The 26,881-nt window shown below is 40.4% G+C and overlaps 1 protein-coding gene across 7 annotated transcripts in view; it reads left to right on the forward strand.

Annotated features, from left to right (window-relative positions):
- The window catches only part of ZMIZ1 (zinc finger MIZ-type containing 1), a 337,962-nt gene that overhangs the window by 74,203 nt on the left and 236,878 nt on the right, over nucleotides 1-26,881 (forward strand). The window contains exon 1 of one of the 7 annotated variants that reach the window (XM_063163883.1): nucleotides 9,105-9,127. The exons of the other annotated variants lie outside the window; for them this stretch is intronic. The gene's annotated coding sequence lies outside the window, so the exon portion shown is untranslated. Of the gene's footprint in view, nucleotides 1-9,104; nucleotides 9,128-26,881 lie in introns of those variants that run through there. 7 annotated transcript variants of the gene reach the window in all.

Raw genomic sequence — 26,881 nt, forward strand, 5'->3', positions numbered from 1 at the left:
CCAGGGGAGTCATGCACAGGGTTATTGGCACACACAGTCAAGGCAGCGTCCACTCAGGGATGTTAGATGTCGGCTGAGTGTCTGAAGAGTTCTGGCTTGATTCTTTTGCACCTGCAGACTGGAAACTGGTTTTGCCATCTGCCTGGGGCATGGTGAGACCTCCAGGAGCAGGATTACCCAGTCCAAGCATTTTGGAAGGCTCTTTCAGTTTCGCCCTGGCGCAGTTCAAGGGAGAAGCCAAGTCACGCGCAGTCCGATGTAACACCTCCTCACCCTGTGAAGGAAACCTCCCTGCCTGTTCACAGCTGCCACAGAGCTCCCCAGCAATGTGCTGGGGGGCTGTCTGTAAGAAAAGATAGATGCAGGGATCTGGGGGGGGTGGTATTCCTGCCTTGTGTGGCTTTGTGTTGGCAGCTTGGAAGGAGCACTGAGTGGCCGCATGCTGAGGCCAGTGGGCAGGATGAAAAGCCGCCCCATGCAGGGACCTTTTCTGTCCATCTGCTACAGGTCTGTGCTCTTCACTGCTGTATTTGGGAATGAGCCCCCATCACTGGAAGAGTTGATGTGCCGCCAGGTCCTAGACCAGCAGCTGCCCTTCCCTTTCTCTGGCACAGGAGTGGAGCTAGCCAGTGGTAAAAGACTACAGGTGTGTGCCCTTCATGTGCATGCATGTCAGGATATATTTAGAAGTGAACTCGATTTAGAAATGAAGGGCTCAGAGTACAGTGTCTGGTTTGGCAAGGAGAATGTGAAAATGTGGTATAGATGTCTTAGATTCTTGTAGGCTGGAACTAATTGCTGTACAAAACCCTCGCAGGGACTCAGTGCCTTTAAAGAAAGAGCAAACATGTTAATCCTTGTTATTCTCGCATCTCTTTGGTTGCTTTCTCCTGCTAAATGTAAAGGATTTGAAATATACCACGAGGTACGGCTTTTGGAGACCTAAAAAATGTAAGCATTTGTGATGACTCTCTTTCGTAATTCAAGTATGCATTTCAAAGGATTATAAAAATCTCAGTCGATAATGCATTTCAGCAATTTTGCCTTGTCAAAACCCCTTCCAGTTCCTTGGTAACTATTAATTGTTGGATTTCAGATGGCAGGGATGTTTGAGCACCATATGTGATTGCATGTGTTAAGCTCTATTGCTGCTGGGGTGGGAGGATGTCAACCACTTCTGAAAAGAAATTCATACTTGGGAATGACTTTGCCACTTGAAAAGTTAAGAGAGGAGATTATGAATGTTCAGAATCAAATTTCTGGTCCCATTAAGTTGCTGTAGGAATTTTGCCACTGGCTTCAGTCCATCAGTGATTTCACTAGCAAATGTAACATCCAAAAGAAGATCCAGGCAGTGCCTCTGAGGAGTTGACAGGAGAGGTGCAAAAGATTGCTTAGTAAATGAGAAGAAGCAGGTATTCCAGTTGTGTATGTATTTCACTTTGCTATAGCAAAGAGAAGAACACTTTATCTAAATTCAGTCTGTGATTTCTTTCTTTCACAATTTTCAGATTTTACATGCCTTTTGGGGAACCCTACAGTTTTAACATCGTAATGGTAATAAAATGAAAATATTAAGAAATATGCTATGACATGAAATGCTGTTGCAAAAATTCTTGAATTTTAAATTGTTCTTTCCAGTCTATTATAATCTGGCAACATTGTTGTACAATTTGTAATTGTACAATGGTATTAAATAGAAATTACTTCCATTGAGGAATATTATAATAAAATGTTAATGAATTTTATTTCTTCTGATCACCTGTGTGTATATTCAGATATCACACATAATTCTAAAATAGAATTCTAATATCATAACTAAGCGTGTATTTTTTTGCTGACAGATTTGGATTTTTTTAAGTGGCTATTAATACAACATTTGTGATAAAGAGGAACAGCAAAAATGTAGCAATTTGTAATAAAATTTGTATTATTCTGTTTCAGGTCATTAACACCATGATTAATACTGTGATTTGAAATTCAGGTCTGAATTTGTGTTTAATTTATAGATTAACTATATTACATTAAGTAAAATATGTTTACTTTATGTATTACTTTTTTCCAAATTGCTTCCAGTTAGAAACACACATTTTAGTCAGTACCTCTGGCATTTTTGATGATAGTAATCCTAGGTTTGCCACTGTAGTTTATATTCCAGCAGCTTCGATATTTCTTTATCTTTTTAACAGCTATAGTAGTATAGGAACAGGCTGCTTTTGCCTGGAGTATTTACCATCAAAATAAGTTGGGAAGAAGAATATCCCAGAATATCCTTTATTGTGGATAAATGCTGCAGGTGCAGAAGTGGACTATAATTTGTGTAATAATATATGGCAGAGCTAGAGCCTGACATCCCCATTTCCTGCATCCAGACCGTTCATTGACTTAGCTTTAAAATTTAGAAAAACATCATTGAACCCTGAACATTTCAGTTGCATTGATCCTCATACCAAAACTGTTCTTCTTCTGCTTCAGCCCAGCACTTGTACACAGCTCTGCAATCCACAAATCAGCATGAGCCACTTGAGAAAAAATGTATATATCTTACTTAGCACATATATCAGTACCTTTAGAATGCAGTGCACGGCTGTAGTGTGTAAAGTTGTGTCAGTTATTGTTTTATGTCCCTAGATTAGTTTCAAAAATGCACTGGATTTTTGTACAAGAAATTGTGTGGAGAAAATCTAATTTGAAATCTATAAGCAATCTGCTTTTACTTGATGAGAATTGAATCATTATTTCTTCAGGCATAAATTTACCAAGAATGTTACTATATCCTCTAGTTGATACCTAAGGTATTATGTTACTCAAGTTTTAAAGTAAGATTATAATCTATCCTTAGTTGGGCTAGACAGTCAGCTCCATGTATTGCATTTTGTAAATACGTATTGTCTAAAGTGTTTGTGGCATGTCTTTTCTGTAAATATTGATGAAAACCCATACTTACTACGTCAGTGTTTTGTCTTTCTGATCACATTCACTCAGTGTTAAATAAGTGGTAGATGCCAATCATTTCAGCTAATATTGCATATTTAAATTTGCATCTAAGTGCTTTCTGTGTCAAGTGGAGGCAAAGAAGTTGGTTTTTATGAATAGCATGCTGCTTTTTTCCATTTTTTAATCAAGTTCAGAATTAGTGCTTTTCAGTACTCTCAGTATTCACATACAAAAGGGTGTCAGTTGATTTTAGTCCCTATCAGTGTGAAACTGTTTCCAGGAACTGTATTAACTATGGAGCAGTTAATTGCTGCTTTAAATAGTGTTCTCTCCATAGTCCACTAGGATGCATTCATGCTTACACTCAGCTTTATGCACTGTTTGGCAGATCCTCCTCAGAGAGTTACGCTGAGTTGCACCTTTTCTGGTGCATCAAGTTAGAGTTGTGTAATGCGTGCTGTTCTTCATGGGATTCTCTCTTCATAATAAATAATTTTTCCACTCCTCAAATAACACCATCCCCTCACCTTGGTTATTCACTTAGGAAGAAGTCTGCCAAGGTAACTGATTTGTTTTGTCTCTGTTATGTGTTGAAGCACATAATTTAGTGCATCATAATGAAAATTTTGATTGGGACAGAAGGTTATGCCTTCAAAAGTAGTACAGGATTGCATGTTGTGAATCAGTACTGGTCAGGGCAAACAGCAGGGTTACTGTTTGACCATAGTCTGGTTTGGTCCTCTGTCCTGCAGCAAGTGCAAACGGTGATAGCCATGTTTTGGGAACAGTGTGCATGTGCTGGGTCCAGGATGCACTCTCCTGGTCACTTGCTGGGAACAGGCTGTACATGCCTTCCCTGGGATGGGAATTGCTTTCAGCAATGGCAAGAGAAGCACCTCAGGAAATACCCAATTCTCTCTTTTGTCCAGTTTATGAAAAAAGCAGATGACCATGTAGCTCTGTAGCTGAAATAAATTCTCCTTCTTACCTCCTCTCCTATTTGAGAATGCTACAAACTTTGGTCAAAAAATGAATATTTAGAAGTCATTCCTCACCTGTTACCAAAAGTGAATATGACTATGCTGGCTTTTCCTCTTTTGCTTTTGAGATATGTAGCTACAAAAATCCAAGGTGCCATAATAGTCTTAAATGCCTGTCCCTGCCTGTGGAAGTAATTTGCCTATCCTGCGGTCACCTGCAGGGAGTGGAGGGTTTGGGAGTGGTAATGTCTCTAATTAATACTCTAATAGGAAATTTATGGAGAGCTGAACAGCACTTGCCTACCAGATTAATGTTGGTGCTGTTACCCTTGCTCATTCTTGCTTTAACAGCTGCTTGTACTGTATGTACCCCTGGAACCAGGACAAAGTTGGCAACAGCTATGCATGGAAATTGGTGAAAATTCATGAAAATTGCACAGGCTAAAGGTGCATTTCTCAAGTTATTTGATTTCCCAATTAAACATAATTGGGTTATGAGGAAAACCAAAAGCTGCTCCTTGTAGGGCTGTTCTGCATCGCCTCTTGAGCGCTGCAGTTCACCCTGGAGGTCTCAGTAGCCGGCAGGGATGCGGTTTTGTTGGGCTCTGCTCTCAGCAGGGCACGTGCACCTGGAGGGATCAGGTGGTACCTGAGGCTGTTCTTCCTCTGCTTCCAAGTGCTGGCCAGGCAGATCTCTAAATGCTGACAGCTGTTCTTTGAAAGTGAAAGATTTTGGTGTTAGCAGGGGTCTAAGCAGAGGGGATGCTGCTGCAGTCTGCATTATATTGAGCTTCAGGCAGGAGGGTGAGGGCAGAGGGAACGCACTGAAGTTAATTTCCCAGCTTGCTGCTGAGGGTCTTGCAAGGCTGCATAACCACACTGAACTTTTGTGCTGTGTAGTGCCCCTGACAGATTTTTTATGGCCACCAGGTCTCTGGTCTCCCACTGGGTCATTTAGTCCCTGTCTGAGCACTCCCAGAAGCTAAGGGAGTTTGTAAAGGACTGAGGACCTGTCCTTTGCAGCCAGCAGGATCAGCAGAGCCTGTGTGCACAGCCTGTGCCAAGGCTGCCACCCTTGCTGCCCATCTCAGACAAGTGTGAGGGACAGCAGGTAAGGGTTGACAGACTTTGCTTGGTCTTTGCTGGTGGCTCTGGGTGCTGGTCTTTACAGAGTGACAGCTATAAAATTAGATAATCAGTTAATCACTGGTAAATTAGGCTTGTGTCTTTGTGGAGAACAAATACAGTATTTATGTAAAAGTTGTTAGGAGTTTTTTTAATTAGCAGAAATAGATGCAAAATGAATGATGATTAGGCAGCTGATGAATTCAGTAGTACAATTATGCCTAAAGCTATGCCCCAGTACTTAATGATGGATGCTCTGAGCAATCAAAGAGACCTATTTATATAATTTATTTATTTAAAAAGTTAGATATTAAGCAAGATGTCTGTGTATATTACAAGTAAATGAACTTCAGCATCTGAGAAAACCTTTCTAAAATTTGGTAATATAAGTATTTTTAAAGTTCTTTCTGTAATTATTTATTATAAATTAACTGTTACTGTAGTTGCTAGTAATTTTTGGGTTTATATGAAAGGCTGTTCTTTAATCAATAGCTAGTGAAATCCTAAGCATTCCCTGGAAATGAGAACCACACAGGAATTGTACAGATGAATGTATTTTTCTTTGTCCTTTTGGGTAGTCTGAGACCGAGGAGTGGAGGAAATAACAGAGCCCTGGGTGTCTGCTCTGAGAAGCTTTAAGAAAATGCAAGTCATGATGAGCAGCTGCCTCGTATGCAGCCAGTTGGGAAGGCTAAACTGATTAGTCTGTAAACACTAGGAGATGGCAAGTGTTGGTGTCAAAGGGACTGTGACAGTCATCAGATTGTGGTTTATCTCAGGCTGTCATTTGAATGATGGCTCTCCCCCACAGAAGCAGTTTTATGGCTTTGCAGAGGTATAATCTGAGCCCAGCCTGATGGATCCAGAGCTGCTCAAAGCAGCCTCCCAGTTCTCTGTTTTGTACCACCAACCCTGGGCTTTTCACGGGCAAGACTGTTATTTTCTTTTCACCAACCAGGAATTACAAACATAAAATTTACTAGGCCTGACAGAGTGGAAATTGGCACTTGCCCGTTTGCAGAAGGGTATTAGACAGCAGCAGAGAGTTCCCTGAGGACAGAGCAAGGGGGCTGCTCACAGGAGCAGGTGCTTCCTCTCCTGTGTCTGCCAGGGGCACTAGCAAGGTTGCATTTTGCACTTTGTGCTCAGAGATGGTCACAGGAAAAGGCATCTCTGTAAATAGATGGACTTCTAACCTGCTGCAGAGCTGGGCAAGAGCATGAGGTGATCCTTTCTGCTCTAGCTGGGTGATGCCCTCGGGAGGGGTGGACCATGGGCAGTGAGCATGGCAGTGCTTGGTGGGTACAGTCACCTCTGTGCTGGGCTTGTGGCAGATGTTCTTCAGTGAAGCAGCTGAGGATACACGGCTGTGCATGCAGGAACTGGAGCTCATTTCTGATACAGGTCCAGTAGCTGCACTACCTACAGAAGTTGTATATAAAACCCAGTCTTTGTTTGTTTCTTCAGTGACATAGACAGGAAAGAAGCTCCGATTTGCACTACTTGTGGACTTCTTGGCTATTTTAAGTTTTAGGGTTATTTAGCACCCAGTCATAGGAACTTCTGCTAAAATATAGTCCATGTCAATGGGAAGAAAAAAGGATTTACTTGCTCACATAGAGCAGAGAACCTCCTGCAGTCTCGCATGTCCCAGTAAAGGCTGGTGTTTTTCAAAGAAGGTATCCTCTATTCTGGGTGATGAGCAAGCCCTTCTTCCTAAAGATTTTCTGGAAGACCCTGAGGCACCATCACCTGGACAATGAATTTCTATTTCAATAAGGGTCAGAGGGCGCAGTCAGAAGCTCTGAAAGCCAGCCACAGTGGAGCTTCTCCATACAACCCCCACAGCTGCAGATGTGTTGGGAGGGGGTCAGAAGAGCTGTTTCACAGATGCTGCCTGCTGGGAGATACATAATAGGAGGATAAACAGTAAATGGAGATAAGTAGGAGAAGGTGAAAAGACAGCTATTATCCCCTTTACAGCAGAGAAAAGTTTTAAACCAAGCAAAGGCAAAATTAAGAAGAATATGGAGGCTAGGGGCATATATATATATATATGTTACCTTAAAACATTATTCCTGCTTTGGGAGGTTCTGTAGGAAAGAAGAAAAGGATTACAAGGAAAAACAAGCAACAATCCAGAAGAAGAAATTCTAGGAAACTTGCCCTGAACTTTGGAGCAAAGGTTGGAGACTGGAATCTGGTTACTCAGCAGAGGGCTGATAGAGGAAGAAAGGAATTTGTGGAGATAGCAATGAGATATGTGGAGTATCATGAATCTTTTTTTTTAATGTTTAAATTCCATGTATTGCATTTAATTATGTCTCTTCTGCTTTTCTTTTTTTTCTCATGAGAGTTAAAAGTTTGTTGTATTTAAATATGTTAAAAAAAATGTGCAGCACCTTTCACATTTGATCCTTTCTATATTACTTACATTTAGAATAGTAATTTTTACTACTGTCCTATGAATTGTGTAAGAGCATCTTCCCCATCCTGCTAATTCTCTTGGGAGTAAACCATCCCCAGCACATCCTGATGTGGCAATTCAAAATGCTGATATTCCTGGTAGGAACTGTTTCTTTAATGGGGGCCTGTAATGGTACCTCTGTACTTGCGCAACGGAAAAGCGTAGTTTAAGACACAGGCTTTGATTTAAAAGCTGTTGGCAGCTGCCTTGCAGTAGGTGTATTTCTCTGCTTTCCTAGCTGAAGATTTGTATGAAGTGTGGCAATTAAGAAAGCAGGTTTCCTGCTCTGGATGCAGTGGACAATGCTAGTTGATCTGCAAGCTGGAAAGATGGTGACATTGGTTACTGGTTCGCAAGGATAAGAGACTATTGATTTCTGGCATATAGATTATGGTAGGGCAAACATTCATAAAAGCCATGCAGAGAGCATAATAATGTTCAGCAGTGGAAATAAGAAATGCAATTGATTTAGCATGCTGCCATAAAGCAGCACTCTCCTCTCCCTACCCCAGTTACAGGCTCTTCCCTGCTGCTGTGCCTCTGCCTGGGCACCCACCAGGGAGCCGAGGGCGCCACTGGCTCTAATTGCCTGGAATTTGGCAGCTGGAGGGGATGCCACTCGCCTTGGCCTGCCTCAGCATTTAGAAATTGCAGCTTCACTGTCCAGACCTGGCTCAGTGTGGTAAACCCATCTGGCTGAGGAGAGCCAAGTTCTTGCCCATTCCCGAGTGCCCTCTGCCATCCCACCCTCCCACACCCGCTCAGCCCCATCCCCACGCACATGTTCTGTGCCCTCCATTGCACACATGCATCTTCTGCTGGGGCTGGTGCTTCCTTCTGTCCAGCTGTTGTACACCTGGGAAACGTGAAATCAGGATTATTTGTTTTAGTTATTATTGTCCTGCATGAAAATTAAACCACTGGTAGCAGCTGTTTGGTGTATCATGGTTTTCTTAAAATTCAGTTCCATGACAGCTTTGAAAGGCAGAGGTGTGGCAGCATTGTGCCAGTGGGATGCTGTTTCAGGTTGCTGTTTGTATACCGGACTTTCTCTTCCACTTCCAGAATGTTAGGATCAATGTTGCCTAGTTTTGTAGATTTCGAATGCATTTTTCAATATTTTATTTTAAATATTTAAGTGCTAGGCCCAGTAGCAGGAAAGTGATGGGGTTTTTTTCAGCCTGTCAATAAAAACACTGAAATGAATGAATCTGGGTGTGATTTTGTGAGCTCAGAGGGTCAAAGCTTGAAATGCTTGCACAGGAGAATCAGAAGCAATAGGTTTTTCCCATTTGTGCTTTAAAGTAAACTTACATCCTTGCATCTCGCAGTATTCCACTACCTTTTAGTAGTACAGGCTTTTTGTGAGTATAAGCAATGATGCCAACATATTCTTCCCCTTTTCATAGGCTAGCCAACCTTTCTGGGTCTACTCTGTAGTAGTCCCCCAACCTGCTTCATCTCATGTGGCATTTCTGTCAGTTCTGGTTTGTCAGCCTGGCCTGCAGATTAGAGGTGGGGAAGCCAGGAACATTATGGGATAAATATCCCCTTCTTCTGTCACAGCCATACTGAAACTTGAGGACATCTGACTACATCATGGCAGTGCACTGTTGAGGTACAACTGTTTAGTAATGCCTCTTAAGGAGTCTTTGGCTCAGCCTTGGTTTTTATGCAAACTGCCTGTTGTGGTGTTGCTCTAGGCTGGCTGTGTCACTGCTTTTCAACCTCAGGTACAGTTATTACTTCCTCTTCTCTCATAACTGGAAATTATTCAGCTTTTCAACTAAATTGCCTTTTTTTTTACTTACAGTACTAAAAGAAATTATTAGGTTTAGAATTCAGGTTTGGGTTTTGTTTTTTTGTTTTTTAATAATGTGGTCCAAAAATGGCTGAAGCGTGTGTGCGCTAGCTGAAATACTGAATAGCTTCCAATACACCCTGCTAAAATCTGTGCAGTGTTCCTGTTTGCAGGTAATTAATGTTGTGGTGTTATTTCTTATGTTCAGTAAATTATTGCTGAAGTTTTAATCTGTTGAAATACAAAACTGTAGAGAATTTAATGCTGACCTTTGTATATGAAATTAAGTATAATTATTAGATTTGTAGAAGGCCTTTTGAATTAGCTAACATGTACTAACTCATACTTTCACTTGCCATGGACTGCTGAATTGATGTTATTTCCAGTAAGCTTGCTGAAAGTGGGAAGAGAGCATTTACCAGAGGTTTCTATCTTGCCATTAACACATATTTTTATTTTATTTTAAAGTGTTGTGTAATATCACACAATACGTATGCACTCATGTGCATAGATGCACAAAGAATATTGGTTAAGAAAGATTTCACAGCTAATTCATGGTAAGTAAAGAACCTAATGGCAGGTCAGAGTGTACTTTTGGAGGTGGCTATAGGCACGAGATGATTGCAAGGCTGAGCCATGGAGCAAGACGGCAAAAGCATTTTGTACAGTCAGCTGAAAATACTGTTTTTTCTCTTTCCTGCAACATCCAGCAGCTTCAAAGATGGCAGATTACTTTTTGATTTTCTTATATAAAATCTAGCAAGTGAGTTTTCCCATAGTTAGTAAAAAATTTTTACCTGTACAACACATCAAATGAGGATACAGATTGTCTTTGCATAAGGATTGTGTTGTGTTAGGTTTTGTTTACTTCTTCTAACCCATAATTCAGGTTATTTTAATAAAAAATTTTACACAAATTTGCTATACTAGATCAGTTTGCCCTCAGCTTGCTTGTTTTGCCAACAGTGTCCAGCAAGTGATTCTAAACCAACAACTAGTGTATTTCTAAGTGCTGTGTCTCTGAAAGCTAAAGCCTTCTTCCTTCTCTTATGAAAAAATTGCAGATTCCCTTGGTTTGCACCTCATGCATGTTCTGGTTTTTCACCTAAATTGTCTCAGTGGCTGCCATGGCTGCTGTCTTGAAGCAGCATTGCTGAGCTCTTGGATTAGAAGGCAGAAGGAAGCATTTGCTCCGTTCCAGGATGCCATGCTGAGCTGCACCATGTCCCAGGGCAGTCCCTCTGTCCCACAATGTAGTTCAGGAGCTCCTTAGTCTGGACATCTGACACTTTTGGAAGGCCTGCCTTTGCTTTGCCACCTTGCACATGCAGAGTTAGTCGCAGGTTGCTGTCTGCAGAGACCTTGGACTGCATGAAGAGCTGCCTGCAGGGATGAGAAGAGTGGTGTGAGTCATGGGCAAGGTAAAGCAGGGACAGATGGGCACTGACACTGCTCAGGCTGGGCTCTGCAGACACCTGAGCAGTTCTGAGGTCCTGTGGAAATGGATGCTGAGAGGACTTTGCACGTGGCTGGAGATGCTCACTGTTTTGAGCTGAACTGAGTAAGAGAACAGCAGCAATGTTCAGACTCAGGAAGAGCAAATTACTTGGCTTCTGAGTTCTTCCCAGTTTGCTGGATGAGCTGTTTGTTCATATTGCTTCCTCTCTATTCTGCTATTTTCTCTAAGGGTTTGCTGTAGTGGCTATTGCTGTATGAAGCAGGTCAGGCTACACTGGGGCCTCCTACAGAAGTTGTGCTGCTATCCCTGTCCCCATTTCAGATAGGACAGATTAAAAAAAAACAAAAAAAGCATATGCTAAGTCTTCTCAGAAGTCATAAATTTCCCAGTGTGCCCAGGTTTCTTCTGCCACGTGGCCTCCTCATGTATAATGTGGGTTGCAGATAGTTTCAGGTTGTCAAATGAGCAGGGAGATGTTAGTGGCAGAAGGGAGGTGGCAGTTGTAGGACCTAGCCCATCTTGTCCTTTGTTCATTTGCTTCAGCAAGCAATTTCATAATTATTGCCACTTCTTAATCAATTCCACTTGGTGAGGATTTAGGTACCAAGTGCTTAGTGTTGGTTGGTCAAATCTGGAAAGAAAGATTTTAAAATAGGGCTCTCTTGAACATTTGATGTGTGGGAAGACAGTGCTTCGGATTTTCCGTGTCTTTGCAGATACAGCTGAGCTGGTTTGGTGTGAACAATTTGAGCTTTAGAAATAAAATGTACCATGATACAGACACAGCTGTCTTGGTGCTCTCCAAGCTCGAGGCAGGAGGCAGTGTTGCTGTACACCACAGCATCCTGTTCTCAGGCCTGAGCAATGGCTGTACTGCAGTTACCTGCTGGCCAGCACAGCACACCCTGGGAAGAGGGAGCAGAGAATGGAATTTCTTTGTGGACAGGGAGGTGGTACAGCTCTTAGAGGCTTTGGGAAGTTTGCCTGCCTTGTCAGTTACTTATAATCAGTAATCAACATATTGGAATATCCTGTTTCCTGCTCATCACAGGCTCTGTTTTTCCCAATATCCCTTTTCCCAACATATGTACATAGAGTTACAGCTTTTTCCAGTTTCTCAAAGCAAATAAAAATAATTGATTAGATAGTTTTCTTCTAAATAAAAATATAAAGCTTGCAACAACTTTACAAAAACCCATTTCTTGGTATATTTCTGGGCATTTGCATTTTTGTAAGTGGCCTTAAAAATACTATGGATTGTCTCTCTTTATTCATTGAATTACAAGCCTTTTGAAATACCTTTTTGTGTTCATGGCTTCGCACAGTGCATAACACAATGGACTTGCAGTCTTGGCTGGACCTGTGGTTTTTACTGCAACATTTTTTTATATTTTTCATTCCCACTGCAAGCTTTAGTTAAGTCATTCTGCCCCGAAATCCAGCATCCCCTTTAGACTGCATATTGTCCTCAGGGTACACAATAAGGCTAGCATAGAAAAAGCTTTTAGAAGCATGTGCCTTCTCTCTATGTCCTCTATGGTGAAAGTGCAGTCTCCCCAACCTGGGTCGATACTGCATGTGAGCTGCATTCTCTTGTGTATAAATACACTGTGTTAAAAAAGGAAAAGCTGAGTGCAGCCTGCTTTCTAGTGTGTCCATGCTCTTCTCGGAACTGATGGGGCAATTCCTTTCTCCTGAGCTCACTGCTCCTGGGTGAGCCCGGGGACAATGTGCCTCCTCCTGCCCTTCTCTGCCAGTTGGACAAATCCAGCCTTGGCACAACAAGTTGGGAGGATCTGCTCCACCAGGAAGGAGATTCTGGTGAGATTTGTCATGTTACTGTGCATCTTTCCTGACTTGCCATCTACTTAGATTTGTAAGCTGGCTATCTCCTTTCTTCTCCAAGAAAACCCATTTGTGGAGATGACACTGGTATTCATATGCTTAAGCGAGGTCTGGTTTATTTTGCTTTTTGGTTTGTTTGTTTTTTTTTTTTTTTTAACAAATATGCATGTTTTAGAGAAATAATTCTGAAATTTTGGGGAGAGGGGCTGGACAGGAAAAGTGAAACTGGCATGGTACACAAGTGTTTAACAAATATTATCAATGAAACTTTAAACAAATGTGAGGAAATTAATCTCTATGTATATATTTTTTAATGCAGTTCAGCAGCCAAAACAGGATGAAGCACCATTTGCTTGTTTTATTTTTTACTGACAAAAACCCCAAAATAAACTCAATTTGCTAAGAAAACGTGTCTCAAACACTTATATTGTTTATGATTTGTCTGTTTAATGGCATAAAAATTAAAATATTGTTTCCCAAAACAAACCTAGGGGTGTGAGTGTAGACAGTCTCTCAGTGAGCGCAGTAGTCCAACAAAAATCAGAAAACTTGCAATCCATTCCCATGTCTCAGAAGAGCTCCTTATTCTACAGGCTTCTGGTTAGTTTGCAGAGCATCTCCCTTGAGTTTTGCCCTTAGGGCTTATGTTTGGGATTATTGGGAAATCAAACTTGGCTTACAGCCATTTCACTTAAGTCCTTTTGTTTAGATGAGAAACACATCAAACAAAGGAATCAAGTCTTATTCTGAATATTCTGGAGTGCATTTGAAGGTAGCATCCATTTCAGCATTATAGTTTCATAGGATCCAGTGCCCCTGTTCACCTGCAGCTCTCTGATGTTTGTCGGGCCAAGAGACAGAACAAATCTTGCTTTTGTAGGTTTTACTTTGTTTTACTAGATTCTACTTTATAGTGTCAGAACACACAACATTTATTTATGGGAAAGGCACAAAAATAGTTGAGACAGGTCAAAAAGTGCCAGGAGAAGCTGTTATGTTTCATTCTTGTTAACAGAGATTTTGATTAATTTTTTTCTCTCGGTTGATTATTTTTGCTCCAGAGTTACTCTTGCCTGGGTTGGATTTCCCTGAAGTGTTTTCAGTAGAGAAAGGCAGCAAGCTGCCTCTAAGTGTCAAAATCCCAACTCTAGTCAGAAGCTGTCAGGAGTATCTATACCTGTACCTGAAGGCAGCTAAATAATTTTTTTGAAATTTTAGACTTTGCCACTAGATGTAAAAAGTAAAAATCTGGAAACACTATTGATGTGAACTACCCCATTAGTTTTGTGGGTCTAAGATTGTGGTTGGGTGACCTGAGGAGACAGCTGGATTAAAAAAAGGTGACCGAGCAGAGTTGTTGCCACAAGCCTGTTAAACTTCCAGCAGAATTTGTGAAGAATCTGTGGCTTGAAAAATACCAAAACACGTTTGACTGATACAAGGAAGAAGTGAGAAATTGTTCAGGGAATGAGATCTTTCTGGCTTCCTTCTGAAGTCTGGGATGAACTGTATTTCTGTTTTCCATCATGGATTGTAGGAAGTTTCCATCTTGGGATTTTAGTAGTTCATTTCTTCTGTCTGTGTTTTGTCATTAGCATTTGGAGTGAATGATATACCTCTAGGTAGTTTCTATTTAATGTGCTTAGTACTATTTTCATTATTACTATTTTACCAGTAATTTAGTATTATGTGACTTAGTTAATGATTGCAATGTGCTTCTTATCACTATCACAAATAGTTTGTGTCTCTGAAGGAATGGGAATGAAATGTCATAGCAACAGATGTGTAGTTCTGAAAATGTAACATATTTTTAAGAAGGAAAACGTAAAGAAAAGCAGAGATCCGGGTTCTGCTAAAATTGGGCTGTGCCTTCACCAAGGTCAGGAGGCCCAGTATGAATGGGTAGCCCAGGGCTGTGTACCAGTGTTTTAAGGCAGTTAATTTATAACAAGAAGCTGTAAAGCACCAACCTGTGCTGGGGTCTCAGGACTACAATCCACACATGGTGTTGCCTAAGATTGTTTATGTGCAGAGATCTCCATGATAGCAGTGTCTCCTGGCAGCCATTGGAAACTGCTGTTATTAAAAACCCTACATTTCTCATTAGAACAACTCTATTGTACATATTGTTTAAATATAGATTACTAATGAAATGCCTTTTTATTGCTTTCCCAGTGAATACTTTCAGCATAAAGTTAATTTGTAGTGTTATGTAAATTCTGTTTAACTTCAATCAAGTTTTTAATTATGTTTTTACCACAGTAATTCCCATTTGATTTGTCATCTCCTGTTAGGTATTTAACATTGCACAGGGTGGTTTTTTCTTATTTTCCTTTTTATTTTCCCCTCCTGTTTTAGTCTTTGATGTCACCTGGAATAGCGCCTCACTCTAAAGCTGTGTAAGTTTGATTTCCTTTCACACAAGTATGATTTAATGACGAATTACTACAGAAAACCAATATTGGAAATACTTTATTGTTTTGGTACTGATTAGCAAAAATAAGATTAGATGGAGGTACCACTGAGAAGACATCCAGCTGTTTCATTTGCTCCCTTCCCTTTACCTTTCTTTGCTTTACCTTTCTTCCAGTTGCTCGGTTCAGTGAACCTTTGATGCTGGCAGCCCTTGGATTCCATTTAAAATGTCAGTTGCTACTTAACACCTGATGACCACTCAGTCTGGGGCTGCCTTGCATAGATACCAATTGTTCTCACAAATGTTTGCTTGCCCACTGAGCAGATAAATGGACCCTCTTTTGGCAAACTGGCAGCACATTAATCACGTCTGAGATAGGGCTTGTCAGGCAGCATCTCAGGTCTAGATAGTTATTTTCTATTGTAGATATGTTTTTTTTACTATTTTTTTCTGATGAAATTAAGTGGAAATAGTTGAAGGTAATCTGTCTTCAGAGGTCATGGCAGAAAAACTTCAAGAAAGAGGTATGATATTTCATGTATTTATATAGAAATTTTCTCATATGCATGTGAAAAGATGTGGATTAGTTTTGTACAACAGTAGGGGGTCTTTTAATTAAAATATGCAGCCCTTTTTTTTTTCTGAAATCAGGGCTTCCTTCAACTCAGTAGTGATTTTTGCTCAAAAATTGTTCATGCTGAAGAAAAAACTGTAAAGGACTTATGATACATTCTGAATTTTGGTACACTTGAAGTAGCTCAGTTGGATACTCAAAATTAGCAGCAGAATATGAAATATTTGCTGTGGGAACATAGTATTAAATATAAATTAATTGCTATCTTAAATTACTTTAAGGACATTTGCATACTTGCAGGTTTATTTCTAGAAGATTGGGATTACAAAGACCTTAACAATATGCTAACTGTCCTGCTTGAAAAACGAGTGCCTGTAATGCCTAACCACAGCCTTTATTTAAAAGTACACTTCTGAGTTATTTGCAGAATACTCTTCATTGTGTGCTTGTACACTTCACATCCTCAGTGTGTTCTGGTATTCCAGCATTGACTGATAATACCATCAATTCACAGATCTCCTGCAGAAATGGAAGATGGAGAAATAATCTACTCTCCCTCTTGAAAAATCACATTTCATATGTCACTATTACAATGTATTTGATTGAGATGGGAATTGTGTTACTTTCTCATGGGAGTTGTTTGAATTTCCACTGTTTAAAAATCAATTCAGCTTGATGAGTGGTGGATTCAAGCAGTGGAACCCATTAGGATGATTTCATATCACCAGTTACACCCTATTTAATCTTTCTGTTGGGAGATAATTAAGTTGAACTCATTAATTTGCACAGATGTTGAATGTTTCCATCAAACTTGGCTTTCCCCACCCTCACCTGTCCTTCCTGCCCAGGTGCCAGCAGTGCCAGCAGTGGGCAATGCCCCATGGCACTGAGTGGGGCCATGCACAGGTAACTGTGCTCTCCTGGCATGGGATATAAACTTTTCCTGCAGCTGGGGCTGAGTAGCAATCTTGGGCTCTGAGTTTTGTATTAGGCTAGCAGACATCAAGATTGCTTTTCTTTTTTCTCCAACTGCCTGAGACAGGATGGCTCAATCTTTAATGGTATATTTATATATGCAGTTCCCTTTTAAGCCACATCTATATATGCAGCCCCTTTAAGCTACAAGGTAGTTTGGTTTGTATTGTTGGGGTTTTTTTTAAACAAGAATGTATAAATCTTCAGCCCGCTGCATTTCTATGGGCTCTGAATGCGTTTGGTGCTTTGTCAATATGCTGGCAAAGAAATACTTGTTTTTGGGAAGTGATTTTCTGCATTGCTTTTGACATCTAGGTTTAATTTCCTTTGGAGCAATGGTATTTTCTTAAGAGAATTTAGAGCTGGTAAAAAGCCCTCATATACAAGAGCAGATCATCTCTATTTTCTTTCATGTCTACCAAAGCTGACTGGAGTAATGCCTCCCTGCACCCAAAATGATACTGGTTGGGAGCAGATGCTTTCTGTTGGCCATGCAGACATTTCAGGAGAAGGCACAGCAGTGCCTGGTTTGCTCTTTGGTGCCTGATTGCCCTGTCTGATCACTGGTGCCTGTGGTGGGAGCTCTTCTGTTTATTGTGCACTGCAGAGTCCATCTGGCAGGTGACAGACCCAGAAAAGCTTTGTATTCCACTAGAAATGTTTTATGCTAGGAAGGTAGATTGATTTCTGGTTTAGCATCTTGCTCGTTGGCTACTAAAAAAGCTGTGTGTATTTTACTGTATTAAGCTGGTTTCTAATACTCTGGTACCACAATCCAATTGCAAATAAGCTTCTGGGTTTTGTCTTGGTCTGTGTAAAATTTCTCTCCAGTTCAGAGTCTGAAATAGAAGTCTAGAGCCAAGTACCTGTGATGGCATCTAGAATTTACCAAACATGTATGCCCCCAAAACATCCTGAAATTATTTGACCTGGATTTTTCTGGCATGGAGTAATGTCTTTTGTAGGGACACATAACCACTTAGAGAAGAAAGGTGTTTTGACTGACATTTTTAGCTCTTGATATCTTATTTCATAGGTAGTATGAAGAAGAAACTGAAGTTGTAGTAGTGATGCATTCAACATTATTCTGGGATTACAATGCAATTAAAGTTGAAATTAATGTAAGATTTTAAAATTAAGAGACTTGACAGCACCATGGGCATACATGTGTTGGACTGATAATTTACTTGGGATATTTCTAACTCGTGTTCTTGTGCTTGAAATTGTTCTAAGACATTTCAGATGTACAAGTGCACAGAATGCACACAGTACTTCACTGCAAAGTAGTTTATCTAATAAAATATGTTCCTAAGGAGATGACAGGTAAACAAAAAGTCCTCTTTTGATATTTTAACAATATTTCATTGATTGTTAATGTATAGAAGATGTGAATTCTTTTATTTCCTACTACTTTTCCTTTGAAAAGGACCTCCATAAAGATGAATAAAAACCAAAAAATTGCCACCATTTCTTTAATGCACCCTAAATAAGAGATACTCATGTAAGTTTTTGCCATGTGCCCCAAGCTTTTTTTTTTTCACTCCTTTCCAAAGGAGTGATATTTTAATCAGTTGTGTGGCTATTTTTCCTATTTGCTGAAAGAAGTGTTTCAGTCTTGGTGGAGCTGGAAGGGCCTAAATTTTTAAGCTGTTGTGTAAAGTGGAGAGAGGAGGCCGAGCAGAAGGGAATGCCATTAGCAGGCAGTGACAGTGGCAGCAGAGCTGTTCAGACAGCTGCACGTGTCACCTCATGTACTCGGGTCCCAGTCATGCTGCTATTTCTGTCTCGTTAGCACAAATCACAGCATCTACTTCTGCCAGTCCCTCTTGCACCTTGGCTTATCTAGGGGCACTTCCTAATGTGAGTGAGTTTAAAAGGGATGATGAAAACTCACAGTCTGGTAACAAGCTGTTCATTTCCCTGCAGAGCACGAGGCAGTGCCACCAGGCCTGTGTCTGGCCAGGAATTGGGCACCTGGCCCCTCTGTAGGCATTTGGGAATGGTACCCCAGTGCTCCTCTAGACTCAGAGACAGCATTTCCTACCAGACAATATCACCAGCTAAGGTGCTTGTACAACAGAGCAAGTCAAGCTAATTCAAGGAAGGTATCTAGAGGAAAATCCTCTGCCTGCTGCTTGTTGCTGCTTCAGTGGCTACGTATTCTAGATACTGTCTTCTCAGATAAGCACCAAACTCCTGCAGATGGAAGCATTGCTTACAGTGGAGCTTATGGTGAAGTCATATATTCGGTATTCTAACTCAAAGCAACTATAAACCAGTATTATCAATTAAGGTATGAATTTAAAAAAAGTTAAAAACGGACTACTGGTGGTTGATATGGTATTTCTTTTTGTTACATTTTGGTGGTATTTTTGTAATATTTGCCCATGCCAAGACTCTTGTTTCTTGTACTTTTTTTATTCTCACTGACCTAGATCGGATTTTTCATTGTTTGCTGAAAAGTTCCTGTTTTCAGTACAGTAGGTGTGTGTTGTATTTCAGACAATCATTATGTAAAAGCATTAATACAATTTAGCTGTCGTTAACTCTCATTTTTAGAAGGCTTATAATCTTCTTAGCTGTCAATGTTGCGTTCTTTGTATGACACATTAATTTCAAGAATTCCTAAATTCTCACCATTGTTGCTGAGGCCACCCTGTGTGTTAGATCTCTAACTGCACCTGCAGTCATGTGTGTGTGTCCATATGGAGAAATTAGTCTTTTTCAAGTGAAAATTCATGTTAGATGCTCAGAAATATATCAACAGGGGTTTTTTGCTATTCACGAATGCAGTATATGTCTCAGTTTATGAGTTTGCAACATGTTTACTGTTTGAAGAATATGTCCATATTTACTTGCTTCAATAATAACACTTAATATCAACCTGCAAGTTTAACAAAGTATGAGGCTCATAAACAGGCATAAGCCAAACATAGTATATTGATTTAATACTTCTCCTCATATGGATTTTCTCAAAATCTTTCACCATGTTCAAAATGAGGGAAATTAGAGTTAAGTTTGTCTGTCTTTAACTGTCTGTCTTGTGTTCTGCAGGGACATATGTCCGGGCTTTTTGTGGTTTCATTGTTTTAGCAATAAGGATGAGAAACAGTTAGGTTTTTTTTTTTTGTTTTTTTGTTTTTTTTTTTTACTTTTTGAGTGAGACAAGATAGAGCATGCCAGTGAGTGCTAGGAGAAGCCTTCCCATGACAGCAGTTGATGTGCTATTGCAGGTCTCTGAGCTTCAGCTGTCTGTAACACTTGTGTGTGAGCAGTTGGCATAAGAGTGGCTCCTCTAAGTGCTGCCATGCTTTCAGGCTTCCTGGTTAATTGGTGCTGGAGACAGCTATCAGGCTGTAAATGCAAACAGTCCTGTGCTGGTCAGAGGTGGATGAGAGGGCGTGGAGCAGCAGTGTGGGAAGAAGCCTCTGAAAAGGAGGCACAGGAGTTCAGTTGTAGTGCATCTTGTACACGGTTGTGTAAGTGTACGTGTGTCCTGGCTAGTGAGTCACTGGCAGCTTCAGCAGAAAGGGCAGTGGCCAGACTATTGCTCTGCTTATTGCACTACTTGTTTAATGGGACTAAACAGGAATCCAGTTGCTGTCCTCCTACTCCTTCATCTGCAAATAACTGGCAACGGTATCCATGCCTCATCCACAGGAAGGGTAAGGGAAAGCCTCCTCCAAGCCTCCTGTGTAAGGGATGGAATAGACTAAACCCTCTTGGTTTAAATAATCTGTGGAAGAGCCCTTTCTTTGGGAATGGTTGTTTTCACATTTTTGTCTTGGAAACTGCTGAAGCATCCCACAGGGTTTGGGTTTCTGTCTTGGTACTTGCTGTGCACGCAGGCAGTGAGAGCAGGCTTAGCACTAATCAGCTGTGACTCATTGTGCCTTTACCCCGCAACATCTAATACTGAATAGATTTGAAACCTTTGATACATCTTCCTTTGTTGGTTTGTTTCCACAGTTCACTTACATTAATTTCCAGGGCCTTAGGGATCTTTGTTTTTGCGTTGCTGATGCTGGCCATGAGCACACAGGCAGCTGGTTCTGCCTCTGCCTGCCAGGCTTCGGGAGCCAATTCCTTCTGCACAAGCGCGCAGCTCGCTCAGCCCTCTCCCCGCTCCCGTCTGGATTATGGTTTCATTAAGGTCTCATACATATGTGATATTTTAACTCAAATGGGATATAATAAATTTCATCTGAATAAGCAGTGCCTTTTATGTGTCATAAATTTTGCCTTTTCCTGTCCCCACTAATACGTTTCCCCCCTTAACATTTCAGTTTTATACTGATAAACTCCTCGACATTTAAGTAGTGCTGTGGCAGGCTGGAGGTGCAGAAGTGGGTCACGCAGAGCTATCGGGAGAGCCGTGACTTTTACAACTGCCTGAATAGGAAGCTCCCGGCTACTCACATTTCTGCCAGCTTGACTGCCACTGCTGAAAGGAGACAAATAAAGTGTGCTTTCGTTCTAAAAGCTCTTTGCACACATGATTCACCCTTTTCAGGGCTCTGGTGTGAGGTGGGTAAATGTTGTTGCTTCAGGTGGAGAAACTGAGGCAGGAGGCTTGTGTGTGCCATTCTGAACAGCTGGCGTTGGGCGCTGACTGGCAGGCTGTGCTTGGGCTCACATCACAGCCACGCCCTTGCCTAATAAGGCCCTTTTCTGGCCCTTTTCTGCCATGCTGCCAGGTCTGGCACCTTAGTAGAATGAAACTTTCAGTGTTGTTACAAGGGTGGTTGGTTTGGCTTTTTAGCTGTTCTTCCTTTTCCCCCTCTTCCCTTCTCAGTTTCTCATCCAAAATAGTTCCACTTTTCTGCTTGAAAAAACAAACAAAGAAAACCAAACAAATGATTGATGAATTTCATTTACAGTCCTACAATCAGAAGTCAGAATTCTTTTTGCTATTAAAAGCAAAAAATTTTATGTTGTTAAAAAGAGCAAAAGTACTGTATTTTCTGACTTCATCTTAGTAGACTTCTAACGGCCTGTAGTATACGTATATTTGAATCTGTAACAAACTTTTCAATTGTCTTTATGTGCTGTATAATCCAGGAATGATCCAAGTGCACTGTGGCTCAGAGATCCCTGCAGTACTGAATAATTATTAGTGGGAGTGGATAGATCAGTTTAGGAGATTGCTGTTATAATTTCTGGGGGCCCTAAAATGTGTGGAAATATTTTATGTTTATGTACTTTGACTCTAGATTTTTTGGAGTGTGTCTTCTGATCTGTCTGTTGAGTGTCTTAGTGGTTTGTGCAAACTCAGCTTTATTTCTTTAAAAAGAATACATTCCCTCTGAAATAATGTTACTTAAAAAACACATTTGATTATTGCACGACTTTGTTGCTTAATTTTGCATGCTAAAGGAAAGCTATAAAGGTCATTTGGTGAGCAATTTTATCTGGGATTTTCTCCTAGTAGTTAAAACCACATGACGTTAATAACTATTTACATAATCCCTAAAAACTGGTAGGCAAATTGTGCATGTGGAAACATGAAAGGTAATGTAAACAGGCGAGGTGCTTTATCCCGAGATGTGTGTTCCGACTGTAAAGCTGTGTAACTGAAGACTGAAAAAAGGTACAATTCTGATCCATTTCTTTTGTTTTAAGGACTTCGTGAATTGTGAGTTCTATTCTAGGAAATGGATTTTTGATTTTCTGAATGAATCTATAAAAACCCCTTGAAATCGCTGTCTTTTGGCAGTTAGCCAGGTAGTTTGGTAAACAAGTTGGATTGATTATCTCAAAGTTACTTTATATTTATGTTAATGTTGGATTTCAGATACATAGTGTCACCTTCATGTCTTCTGAGTTCAGCTGTGTGAGATATATTCAATCCTGTATCTACTTCCAAAGCCAAATAATTTGGTTTTTAAATATAAGCAAAGAAATCTTACTTTACAGTAATGAATCCTGCTGGCATCCACAAACAGAAAATAAATCTCAGTGCCTTCCATGAAACCTAAGCTTCCTTCAGCACAGGTCCTGAAAATAAGCAACCAACAAGCAAGCATCATGCTTTTTTTGTTTTGTTTTGTGTTTTGTACTGGTGCCTGAGATGAACAGGTATTGAACTGTTTGGTCAGTGCTGAAAAGGGAAATGTGCTGTTCTAGCTTGTACTTTACCAGAGGAAAGCCTGGTTGGAGCAGCTGCCTCCTCAGCTTAGTTCTTGAGGTAAATCCTCTCCTTTCACCTCCTACCCAAGTCGAAGGTGTTTGGAGAGGATTCCTTTAAGGGTGATGAAAAATCACCTTTCTGGGTTTTGTTCAAGGAGAGAATTTTAAAAAAGAACATTAGCAAAGGATGGAAAAATTCTCAGCAGCATAAAGACAGAGTGGGGGGAACGTTATTCTAGTTAGCCACTGTGTTGATGTTTCTGTCTGTGCATCTGGCTAAAACTATCAATCTGTGTCTTAAAATGGCTTTGTGGATGTTTCCTGCTAATGAGAAGCAACTTCAGGGCAGGGTTGTAAGCTGTATACCTCCTAATTTGATGGGTGATGTACATTGAAAAGGGACTGAGCAATAGCAGTGGATCTGAAAATAATGTGTCAATTCCCCAACCTCGCTCTTGGCCTTGTGTTGGTAACTGTATTTAAAACCTTGCTTTTTGGAGTCAGATGATTGTTTAAACCAAGCTGATAGGATCATTTTCCAGTCCCAAAATTCCTAGCACTGCTAAATCCATAAGAGATGGAAACTGTAAATCAAGTGCTGCAAAAGAGTTTAAGGAACAACTAATGTTATTTCATGATTGTCATGGAAGTTTGGATGGTTGGTTGGTTATTATTGATCATGATTGGCCTTAAACACAGAAATAGCCATTTACACTTGTCCAGTTTTAATTTTGATACCTTAAAAATAATAAAAAAGGGCTATTGAAACTTTCTCCATCTACCAGGGCATTTGTGGCCTCATAACAAGAAAAAAGATACCATGCTGCTTTCTCATTTTATTATTTCCTGTATGTACATCATGTCATTTGTATATAGCTGCCCTCTTTTTTTTACACATTTCATTTATAAGTCACTTTGTCTCTTCTGGCAGTAGCTACCATTTTATTTTCTGGATGCTGCAGAAACTAAGTTATAATTGTACTTATTTTGGGTTGATAAAACTATGGATAGTTGCTCTTCTACTTGAGAAACTGTAGCCAAGTTTTTAGTTTATTTTTAATTAGAATACCTTATGGATTGGTTTACGAACAAACAAACCCCAAAAGGATGACAAATAATCTTTCAGCCCCCAAACTCCAGGGAAAAAAAAAAAAATCACAAATCTACCTGCCAAAGGTATTTACTGTGTCTGGTTTTTACAGTGGCCTGAGAACAAAGCACAATTCAGCACTGTAAGTTTTTGTCCTGTATCTCCCAATAACACCCTGTGGCTTTTGACAAATGGTTTGATCTCTGCTGGCCAAGTTGGCCACTGGTGAGCACGAGGCTGAATCCTCCCAGGCCTGTGAAGTGCATCAGGTTATTCCACACATTAACTGACTCCTGTAGGTAATATGTATTTTTATCCATTTGCAAAATGGAGATGGTGATACTTTCTGCCTGTGTCTCAGTGGGATCTGGGAGGATTAGTTCTGTCTCTTCAGCAGTGTGTAAGTGGTAAGGATGATTACAAAGAACAAGATGTGCAATTACACTGGAGGGGCAGCAAGCTGTGAGTGTCTCGTTACACTTCCACAGCAGAGCAGCTGGTTGATGAGCTGCCCTGACCTCCGCAGTCAAACCAGATTTCAGCACAGTTGGCTCATTTGTGGGCTACTCTGATTCCTCACTTCAGGACCTCTGTTTTCTAAAGGTACCATCAGACAGGGAAATACAGATGACAGCTACCCACTGGAGCTGTGCATTTGTGTTTGGCTTGCCAGAGCAATTCCAGGCTGTGGATGTGAGCACCTGTAGGTGACCATCTTTGACAGAAGGCTGTTCTTTCAGTAATGTGAGTCTTGATGCTCTGGCAACCTGCTTCTCCCATGCCAGTCTTCACTGCTTTGCTGGCATCACCTTCTGCACATGGGACATGCTTCCTTACAGGATTTTCCTTTCCCTGCTTGCTTGGCTCAAATTCCACCTAACTCCTCAATACTTCTGCAGTGTCAGCAAGAATTTGGTCAATAATAATATTTATTTTCTTTATGTCCTTTTAGGTACACCCTGTTTATCTGGTTTTGCCTAGAATGTGAGCTCTTGGGTAGACACCTTCCTGGGAATTTTCTCATGTGGGCTGCTGCTGTGTTGTCAGTGTTGTACAGGGTTAACCCCTGTTGGTACTGTGACAGCTCTGTCTTGGGACACTTGGGAATTCATTTTTTGAGTTTCCCTAAGCTCATTCAGTGAATTAAATAAAAGGTGTATCTGAAAGGCAAGTTCTTTCATTTGAGGTCTGTGTGCTTTAAAACCCTTTGAGCGGTTAAGTTATAGTGACTGCTGAAAGTAATGAGAATGAGTGATAAGAAAAAGGATTTACTTGTATTTTCATTAGGATCTGTTAAGACTAATGTAATCAAATGGGATGAAAATGCTGTCACCTTCTGAGGGTCATTGTCAGTAATTGTAACAATTAAGTGATTATTCTAGTGTCTTGCCTAAGGGAAAATTAAAGTGACTGAAATAAAAAAACAGGAGGTGTGATGAAATGCATTTAGGTGTGGAACACTCACTTATTTGAACTGGATGCCAAATAGTTTTAATCCACATCAAACAGCTGCATTTGGTTTTCACTTTGATGCATTGACAAGAAACTATGGTGCAAGTAAAGGGCTAATATTTTAGATAGCATTTATCAGAGCAAGAGAAAATAATAAAAAATAATAACATTTTCTATTGAACATACAAAAAATTAGGAACCTTCAGTTTTGGATTTGGGTGCTGATTTTTGAGTTTGCCAGTTTGTAGCTCTTAAAAAGCTTGACTTTCAAACAAGGTGCTGCAGACTTTCTGAAAGACAGACATGGATGGCATTTGAGGTATATAATCAGTACAGCCAGCATACTCTTTGGTGTAAATGGCCTCGTGGGATGTTTGTGGAATCCACCCTGCACATGCAAGCAGAGTGAAATGAATGGGAATCTAAACAGGTTCGTATCATGGCACAGTCAAAAGCAGTGGAATGAAGCATTCATTAAAATAACCTGCTTCAATAAAGGATCTCGGGTATGTTTTGTCCTTATTGTTGCTCTGTTTTGCCAGTGTCTCTCATAAGCAAAGCTATCAGTTAGTGCTGGCAGGATAAACCCCTAAGGCTATTAGAACAACATGCTTTTTATCTCAGCTGTGTCCTGTTTGATGGGAGCTACAGTCTGTGGCTAAAGTATTCTGCAACATTTTGACTTGATTCATGTTCCTCAAGTTTTGTGCTTAGCATCAGGTGCCTAAATATTCCTCAGACTGAACTGGGAATATACCCCATAGTTATGGAAAAATGGCATATTGGAAATTAGGGTGACAGATATTTATTTCCACTAATAAAGAGTAGACTTTTATTTCATCCATTTCAAATCTGTGAATTATGATGTATGTCTGTTAAGGGAGGGTTAAACTATTTGTCCTGCTTTTTGTGTGTGTGTGTGTGTACTTTAAATTGTCTTTTTCTTTGTTTTAAGCAATCTCCCATGTTTCAAGGAGTACTTTTTAGAGTGCAGATGTGCAAACATATCATTTCCCTTTCAGAACAATAGGAGATGTTTTGGAATACTCATTCCTACAGAACTTAAACACCTAAGTATTTTAAATGTGTAACTGACCCAATAAAATCAATGCAAGTTCTTAAATTAATGAACTACTTGGGAATTAGTGATAGAAGCATGTGATCTCTGTGGCTTTCTTACTTTAAGTATACAATTATGAAAAAGGACTTGAGCATGATGGACACAGGAGGAAGAAACTAGTCTGTAAAACTTTGAAAATATGGTAAGGTAAATGGTTCACGATCCAGTGCTTCTCTAGAGGAGGCACAGGTTGTGTGGGACTCTACAGTGTGTGGTGGGATTGTCTCTCATTTTGCAGAGTCCTTTCTGAGCCATCAGGAGCGTTGTGCTGGTGTCTGTGCAGAGCAGCCGGGCAGATGAAAGGTCGCACCTCGCTATTTTGGGATCGGCAGAGGCAGAGCTGACACACAAATAAGCTGAAAGGCACAGGGGAATTGTGTGGTGTGACCAGAGTACAACCATTGCTGGCTAAAGCCAATGGGAGTCTTTTCTGCAACCTTAATGGCTGTTAAATCAGACTCTGTTTTAGCTCAGACTTTTTCATTCCTTGATCTGCAGCCATTTGAGAATG

Source organism: Melospiza melodia, chromosome 9 (assembly GCF_035770615.1).
Source record: "Melospiza melodia melodia isolate bMelMel2 chromosome 9, bMelMel2.pri, whole genome shotgun sequence".
Classification (NCBI taxonomy): Eukaryota; Metazoa; Chordata; class Aves; order Passeriformes; family Passerellidae; genus Melospiza; species Melospiza melodia.